This window comes from Natrix helvetica (assembly GCF_964273705.1).
Source record: "Natrix helvetica genome assembly, chromosome: 3".
In the NCBI taxonomy this organism is placed as follows: Eukaryota; Metazoa; Chordata; class Lepidosauria; order Squamata; family Natricidae; genus Natrix; species Natrix helvetica.
In genome coordinates, this window is record NC_138549.1 from 61,891,771 (window position 1) to 61,900,313 (window position 8,543).

Sequence of the window (8,543 nt, forward strand, 5' to 3'; positions counted from 1 at the left end):
CAGATGTTGGGTAGCCATCTCCGTCTTAATGGGGTCTCATACATTAACCGGAGGTGGTCACAGAACCCCCTGAAGTCATCCAGCAAAAAGCTAGCCTGGACCAGCAGTGCGGTAGCTCAACAGCTGCGGAGCCGGGGAGAAGGCTAATCATAAACCCCACTTTATCTCAGTCAGTGGGGAAATCCTCTGCTCTCAAGCTGATAAACAGCTGGCATTGTCCCAAAAAAGCCAGAAACATGGCTTGGTTGCCATCAAATTTATCAGGCACTGCAACCCGGCATTTCCTCTGAGGTGGTGGTGGAGCTGAGCCATGTGGGCAGCCAGCATAGCTACCTGTTGCATGAGTTGCGCATTTTCTGCACAAAGCTGCTCCATTTTAAATTATATTTAAATCTGTTTTAGAAGGCAGGAAACAAACTGTTCTGTCCCAGGCCTCTACAATATATACAGAAACAGACTTGGCTGTCTGCCACAACTAAGGAGGGAGATAAGCAACCCCTTGGCTGGGAGCCCAGAAAGCTATCTCTATGAAACAAGGCTTCCAATCTTTCTCTACGGCTGGATCAGTAAATTGTTGTTTCCTGCAAAATTCCCCTCCCATCGCCCCACCTATAAGCTCTCTGGGAGGGGCTAATCAGTAGCCACCTGTTCCTATTTCCTTCTGTGACCATTTTTCCAAAGCTGCTCCCTCCTCCTCGCAGCCCTATGCATACGTACGTCAGGGACAGCCTCCCTCTGTTCTTCCTCACTGCTCCCTGACTCAGATGCCACCTGGTGGCCAACAGGCCTCTCTAGTCCCTGCTCTGACTCCGAACATCCCCCCCAGAATCTTCCTCAGCTTCCAGTGCAGTCCCATAGTGTTCATTGCTGTCAGATTCCACCAACAGCTGAGCTGGCCACTGTTGGGCCACAACAGCAAAAATGGTCTAATTCTATAGTTTCACAGAATTTCAGAAAAAGCTCTTAGTTCAGCTGTTCAAAGCCTAGCATCCACCAGATCTGATGAACTATGATCCCAGAATTCCCAAATACCATGATCATTGGTCAAATAGACCAATAGAGCAATTTTTATACATTCGCTTTTATTAAAATCTGAAGAACTTCAGATCGCCAGACTGCCTTCAATATCCCACTTTGTGTAGGACTGTAAGTACAGACTGCAGCACCACTATGTGGAGAAAGAATGAGAAAGAAAGAAAACTGCAATCAATATCTGAATCTTCAAATGAGATCCCATAGAAAATAATATATTGATTCACAAAAGAAAAATAGTGGATAGTTTACTATTTTACCTTTACTTACTTACTTACTTACTTACTTACTTACTTACTTACTTACTTACTTATCTAACTATCATAAGGTACCTTTATTAAAATCAGTTATTAAAAGGGAATTGCAAGCTTCCTAGTTCTCTTCATCATGAAAAATTTTACTCATACACAAATGCATGTTGAAGAAGTAAGTTAATAAAAAATATTAGTCTAGACCAGTGGTTTCAAACTTGACAATTTGAAGATGTGTGCACTTCAGTTCCCAGAATTGGCTGTGGACTTCAACCTTTACCCTGGATAGTGAATTCTAAGAACCTCTTCAAGTTGCCAAGTAGGAAAAACACTAGTCTACGTGTTTCAATCATGGGCTTTTCAGTTGAAAGTCAGGTTCAAGACAGAGATGGAAAATTGAATGCTCTTATTCAATGTCAGGTTATTTACAGCATTCAGATGCATGTGATAGGTAGGGATACAGATATAAATGAGATTTCCCATGCCCAATTTTACCATCCTCCAATGGCAGTCAAAATTTACTGCCCGAGAAGCCATTTCCCCTTGCTGTAAGATAGAAGGAAGGGTGTCCTAGCCATTTAGTTTTATTAGATTAAGGGTAAACCAAATGGATTAGTCAGGGTTGATATCAGACGTCATTAATTTAATTTCCACTGTACAAAAAGACTGGGAAAACGAAGTCTCAAGAAAGACTCCTTATATAGAAAGATTTGCTGAGAACTGTACTACCAAGGCAAATCACATTCTTTCCCCAGGCAATCAAACTAAATTCAATTTGTAGAAATTGCAATCCTTTTACCCAAAGCTTGTTTCAGACCTAATTCCAAACAAAATCTATTTTTGCAGTGGTCTTGTTTAAAATATTTATCCTTATGTTATGTCAATTTCACTAATTGAAAACACCATTGGATAAAGCCGCCACATATCTTTTTAATTTGTGTGTGTGTGTGTGTGTGTGTGTGCGGCATGCACGCACGCGCATGTGTGTGTATTCTCACAACTAACTGTAAATATATGGTCCCACGCTGTCTACATCCAAATGAAAAAGCCCTTTCTGCTTGCAGTTACTGATTGTTTAAAAAACAGATTGGAAGTTAGAAAACATTTTTCCTTGATGGAGCAAGTTGGCTTTACAAATGTATCCTTTTTTACATTTAGGCTCTGTAGACATAAGTAGCATTAGATTGGCACAAAAAACAAAGAAGCAATTGTCTTTTGAAAAGATATTTCTCTGTCCATCTTATCTCCACCATATATATTCTGATTCCTGTTGCTTTCTAGCTTTTATTTATTCCAGATATTTAGTCCCTCCCCAACCCTGATCTGCAAAAAATGTTTTTGAGATTCTCTCAAAACAGAATATTTATGTGCTGGGAGGATGGGATCTGAATTAGAGACCCCAGAAAATATTTCCAATATTGAAATTAAGCATTACATACAAAAGTGAGCCAATTGTGCAATGGATAAATAATAATGAATATTAAATGAATTGTAGAAAAAAAGTAGCAGAATTTTAGCTCACTGTCCAACTTGGATTCTTCAGTTTCAGCTCTTTGCTTTCGAATTTAGCCTAGCAAATTGCTTTTTCCAAGGCATAACAGATGGACTGCATTGCTCCTTCTTCATCATCCATTTGCCTTGTTTGCCACATAAACTATTTCACCTTATTGCACACTTAGAGCAAAATCCTATAGAAGTTTCACAGAAGCACAAGGGCGAGGGGGGAGTGAGCAGAACAGATGAAGACTTCTGATCCACGCATTCTAGTCATGTACAGCAATCCACCAAGATCTTAGTGAATGTTCTATTTTTGTTGTCTGCTGAAGACATCACAATCCAGTGAGTGAGCACCTGTGCGTTTGAATTCCTCTATTGCCTCCGTGGGTAAGCTAGTTTTAACCCTCTATTCTTGCTGGTCTGCAGCTTGCTGAAGCAACCTGACTCCAACCAGATAATGGAACATGGTAGGGAGGGAAAGGAAGACTTCTTCAGATGTTTTCCGGAAGAAGAATGGTTCGCCTGGTCACCAGTTGTGCCCCTTCCTGGATCGGGATGCCCTGGGCACAGTCACTCATGCCCTCGTCCTTCTCGCCTGACTACTGTAACACTCTCTACATGGGGCTGCCTTTGAAGAGCACCCGGAGGCTTCATCTGGTCCAGAATGTGGCTGCACGGGTTGTCATGGGGGTACCTAGGTACTCCCATGTTACACCCCTTTTAGGCAGCTGCACTGGTTGCCGGTTGTTTTCCGGGTGCTATTCAAGGTGTTAATTATGATCTTTAAAGCTCTCCATGGCTTAGGCCCAGGGTACTTGCGAGACCACCTACTGCGACCGGTAGCCTCCCACCATCCAATACGATCCCACAGAGTTGGCCTCCTGAGGATGCTGTCGGCCAAGCAGTGTCAGCTGGTGACCCCCAGGGGGAGAGCCTTCTCTGTGGGAGCACCTTCCCTTTGGAATGAGCTGCCCCCAGAGCTTCACATAATTCCTGACCTCTGGTCCTTCCGACGCGCCCTAAAAAGTTGGCTTTTCCAACAAGCCAGCCTGGCCTGAATAAAATAAATTAATAATTTTAATTGTTAATTTTAATTTAATTTCTACATTCATTGTAAATGTCTATTGGTTTTTTTTGAATATTTTGTTTAATCTTTCTTTTAACTTTTGTAATATAATGTTTTTATGTTGTACGCTGCCCTGGGTCCTTTGAGGGAAGGGCGGCATATAAGTCCAATAAACCTAAACCTAAACTATTTCTAGCATGAAGGCAACTTGGCAAAGCAGAGCTGTCTATCTGTTTACATAATCATCACAGTACCTAATGCTTACATAGAAAAGTTCTTCCACACTAGGTTCTTTAAAAAAATCTGGGATATATTAAGATTTGATTCAAGGGAATTTACAGTATTTAAAATGATACAATCAGTTTACCTATAAATTAGCCAATTAAAATAAAATCAGGAAAGAATTGCTGGGCTAGTATTCCTCAGAGAGTGTAGGGCAGCCATGTTGCTATGCTGTTTTTTAAAAGAGGCATATATAGGAGCAAAACCCATTAAAATATTAAAATTAAAAGATCATCAAAATACACCAGCACCCATTTCTACAAGTGTTTATGTAAGACCTTATTTATCAGGATGCTGGCATACACCCCTGTCCTCTAAGAACCATCTAGTTGTTCAAATCCCATGGGTCGCCTTAGATTCCTGAGTCTTAACCCCAGCTTTTCCACCGTCAGCAAACTGATCAGGCACTGGGTGCACCCTGGGTCTAATAGGGCCATAAGGGTGCCCTTTACTCTCAAGAAGGGCACCAGATTTCCACTCGGGCAGTCATTGGGATGATGGTGCCACTTATCATTGGGTTGTTTTCCCCCTCGCTATTGCTCTTATAGAAGACCAAGCCAGATTGGAGTTCCTCCCTCTTACTGGATTGGGGAGTGACCTCCAGGACCTGCTGTGCAACCTGCATCTTTTCCTTTGGCTTTGCCAGTGGTTTCTTTGCCTTTGGCCAGGTCAGGGTTCCTGATGCAGATGCAGAGCAGGGCAGTCTTGGTGGCCTTCCTTCCCACATCATAAGCAGGTTCCCGGGATTCAGCAGTGATTCTTCTTTGAGACTAGGAGGCTGCAGAACTCTTGAATGTACTCCACAACTACTCGCTTCCCCTACTGAATGGAGTGGATCCTGGCCTCTGCTTGGCAAATCTCCATGGGGTGTTCAAATCTGTACCACATCTCTTACATGAAGGTGTCCACATGGCAGGGTTCCAAATAGCATCCAAAATTAAATCAGAGTCCAAGGCAAAGTATTGCTCAACGTTCTAATTTATTAAGAGAGCCATGTTGGCACATCTGGAAAAACTCAAATCCGAAAGCTTCCCGGTTTCCCCACCCAGTTGAAAGTTCATGATCTTGCCCCCACACCCACAAGTCCATCACATGGTCCAATCTTCCACTGCCATTCTGGCAGTTCTACCCATCCAGTTCCTGTCAGGTACAGAGGTGCAGAGGCAAATAATAACCTTGGCTTTCTAGAAAGGAATTTTATTTTGGCTACGTAGCATTTAACTCCGTACCATCCCCCCTCCCATTTTCCCACAATAGAAACACATAGTAGAATAATATAAAGTGTGGAAGGCCAAAGCTCCAAAAGCAGGCCTGACACCACATTCATCAGCTCTGGGGGACCCACATCATGGAGTAATATCACTCACTCCATGGGATCTCCTTCCAGGTTTGGTGTAACAGCGTTCATATGGGAGGGCTTGTCAGGGTGCATTGCTTTGTACGATTCCAAATAACTCCACACCTGGGTCAGGAAACAGGCTAATTTTCGGGCTGGCTGTCAAATTTTACCTTCAGTGGGGAAGGCTCCCAGTCCTGCTCCACCAGTACATAGCCTGGTGGCGGCTCCACTACCTGCGGGGCCATCTATATGGGGGCCCCTGTTACCACAGGGGGCAGAGGGGTTTGCCTCAGACCTGCTGGAGGGGGGCTGCCACTGCCCCTTGCTGCATGGGTTTTGTCATTCCAGTCAGGCTCGATGCCATTGGCTGCAGCAGAGGGGGGGACAGGGCAGTCAGCAACTTGGCAGACCCCATTCCAGCTCTCATCAATGCTGACTTCAGTGAAATCCCCTCCTGGATCTTTAACCCATCAAATTTCTCTCTGAGTTGTCCCATCGAGGGGCTGCGGGTTGTAATTGGGAACCTCCACCCCATCAGTTCTCCCCACTCAGCTGCTCTCCTGATCTTCCACTTGCTAAACTGGATCATTATAACTCCAGGAGGAACCAGTGGGTACTGTGCCTCTTCTGCCTTCCCCACGTCACTTCCCCACTGCTCCTTTGGCCCAGGGTAAGGGGCTCCTGATGCCAACCCTCCACCATGCATGGATGGCTGTAAGTTTTACAATTATTACCCCCCTTACTCTTCCCTCTTCCCCCATCCCTACCCCTCTTCCCTCCCTCCCTCCCCCTGACCTCCCAGAGCAAAATACAGGGTATAAACATTAAACAACCATACGCTAACATAAGCTAACTAATTTTAACATGTTACTATTCTTGTGCTTTAACTCCCCCTTTATTAAACTAGCTTTGAATAAATTGTAGCATTCCTTATGCCTTCATTCATAAGCTAAAAGATTTTTTTTAGTCCAGTATTTGTTTTGAATATAGTCAATCCATCTTCTCCAGTCCAGCTTATACTTCTCATCTGAGTGGTCCTTCAGATACACTGAAATTTTGGCCATCTCTGCTAAGTTTACTACTTTTAACATCCATTCTTGGATAGTGGGCAACTCTTCCTTCTTCCAATATTGCGCCACCAACAATCTTGCTGCCGTCGTTAGGTTCAAAATCAAATTAATCTCTATAACAGTACAATCTGAAACTATGCCTAACAAAAACAACTGGGGTGTGAACTTTATCCTCTTTTTCAAAATATTTTGAATAACCCACCATATTTTTATCCAAAATGCTTTAACTTTTTTACAAGTCCACCAAATATGGTAATATGTGGCACTAACACAATCACATCTCCAATATCTAGATTGTAAGTTCGAATACATACAGGCTAGCCTTTTTGGATCTAAATGCCATATGTACAGCATCTTGTAGAAATTCTCTCTCAAGTTCTGAGCTTGTGTAAATTTTACATTTCTTACCCAAATCTCTTCCCATGTTTCCATCACTATTGGTTCTTCAAAATTTTGTGCCCATTTTATCATACAATCTTTAACTAATTCTGTTTCTGAGTCTATTTCTATCAATACATTATCAGCTGCTGACATCTTGATATAGCAGCTCTCCTGGAGGAGTCCAGGTAGTCTGCAGAAGATGCAGAGCTGGTTTAATGTCAGCTATCCAGCTAGTGGATAGCTGACATTAAATCTAATAATCTGGGACATTATTCTTCCCCCAAAAGTAAAACTTTAATAGATACACTACATTGGTACAGAAGAAGTGAAACCAGCTCTGATTTTCCTGTGCAAAGGCCCACATAGTTAACCATTTCCCCTTGGCTATCCTCCTCAGTTCATTGTGTTGTCCAATTGAATATGTTCCTTTTGTTATGAGACAATCATAACACGAGACATCATTCAAATACTTGTGTGGTGTGACCTTGGAGGGTGGCAGCAGGGTCTCACAATCTGTAGATGGAATCTTGGCATTCCATTCCCACCCCAGACATTCCAACCATCCTCCTCCTGACTGTTGTCATGCTGGAACAAATGCTGGGTGAAAGAGTGAATCACTCTTGACACTCATTAACTAGTGGTTGGTGAACATTAGCCTTGATTTTTGCTCCTTCAGTGGCTTCTAATGAAGCCCCCAGATACACTGGCAGTTTTGCAGTTCTTAAGCAAGCATGTCATGGCTGTTGTAAAGGCAAAATTAGGTGGATGAGGAAGCCTCACTACACAGAGAACTCATAAAAGACAATGAATGAAAACAGAATGAAATTAAAATTAACAAACCAAACTATAAGCCAATCAAGGTTGTAGTAAGTGCCAAATGGCCTCCAGAAAAGTGGATATATATATGCTGGTCTTGTTGTATTTGGGTCTTTTCCCATGTAAGATTGAGATTGTCTTGGCAACATTTTGTCGAGGTCTCACTCGCCATCTTCAGGCTGGGTTTTGGGCTTAAAGCGTGGTCGGAGCTGCCATCTTTCTGTAAATCTTGGTGGGGGGGGGTCTGGAGTGCTGGCTTTGTTTTAATAAGTGGATTGATTGGATGTGTGGTTGTATCATGATTGGTAGATTGGTGCTGATTAGTGCTGGCTGTGGGTCCGTTGCTGTTTTGTGTTGTGATGGCCTGGGTTTGTTTACCAGCTCTGGTTTCCAGATGTCTGGTAGGTGGGAGGTATCGTCACATTTATTCATGTTGTGGGGGTGTTTCTCTATTTTGATAGCTTCCATAATTATTCTCTTGTTGGAGTGTTCAGTTTTGGAGATTAACCTGGTTCCTTCAAAATTAATTTCATGTCCTGTAGCTTTAAGGTGCTGGAAAAGGGAGGAAGTTTTTTCTTTTTTTCTTACTGCATTCAAAATACACACACACAAACTTAGACGTACATTACATTTACACAATACAGTACAAACAGGAACTTCCTGTTCTTTCTAATAGCAATTTCAAATCGATACAATTCTCCTTATGTTATTTCCCCTTCTAGTATATTTCATTTGCGTTTCACCATTTTTAACCGTCTTATTTTACTCATCTATCTGCTATATTGAATGATTACCTCTAATAAATTTAA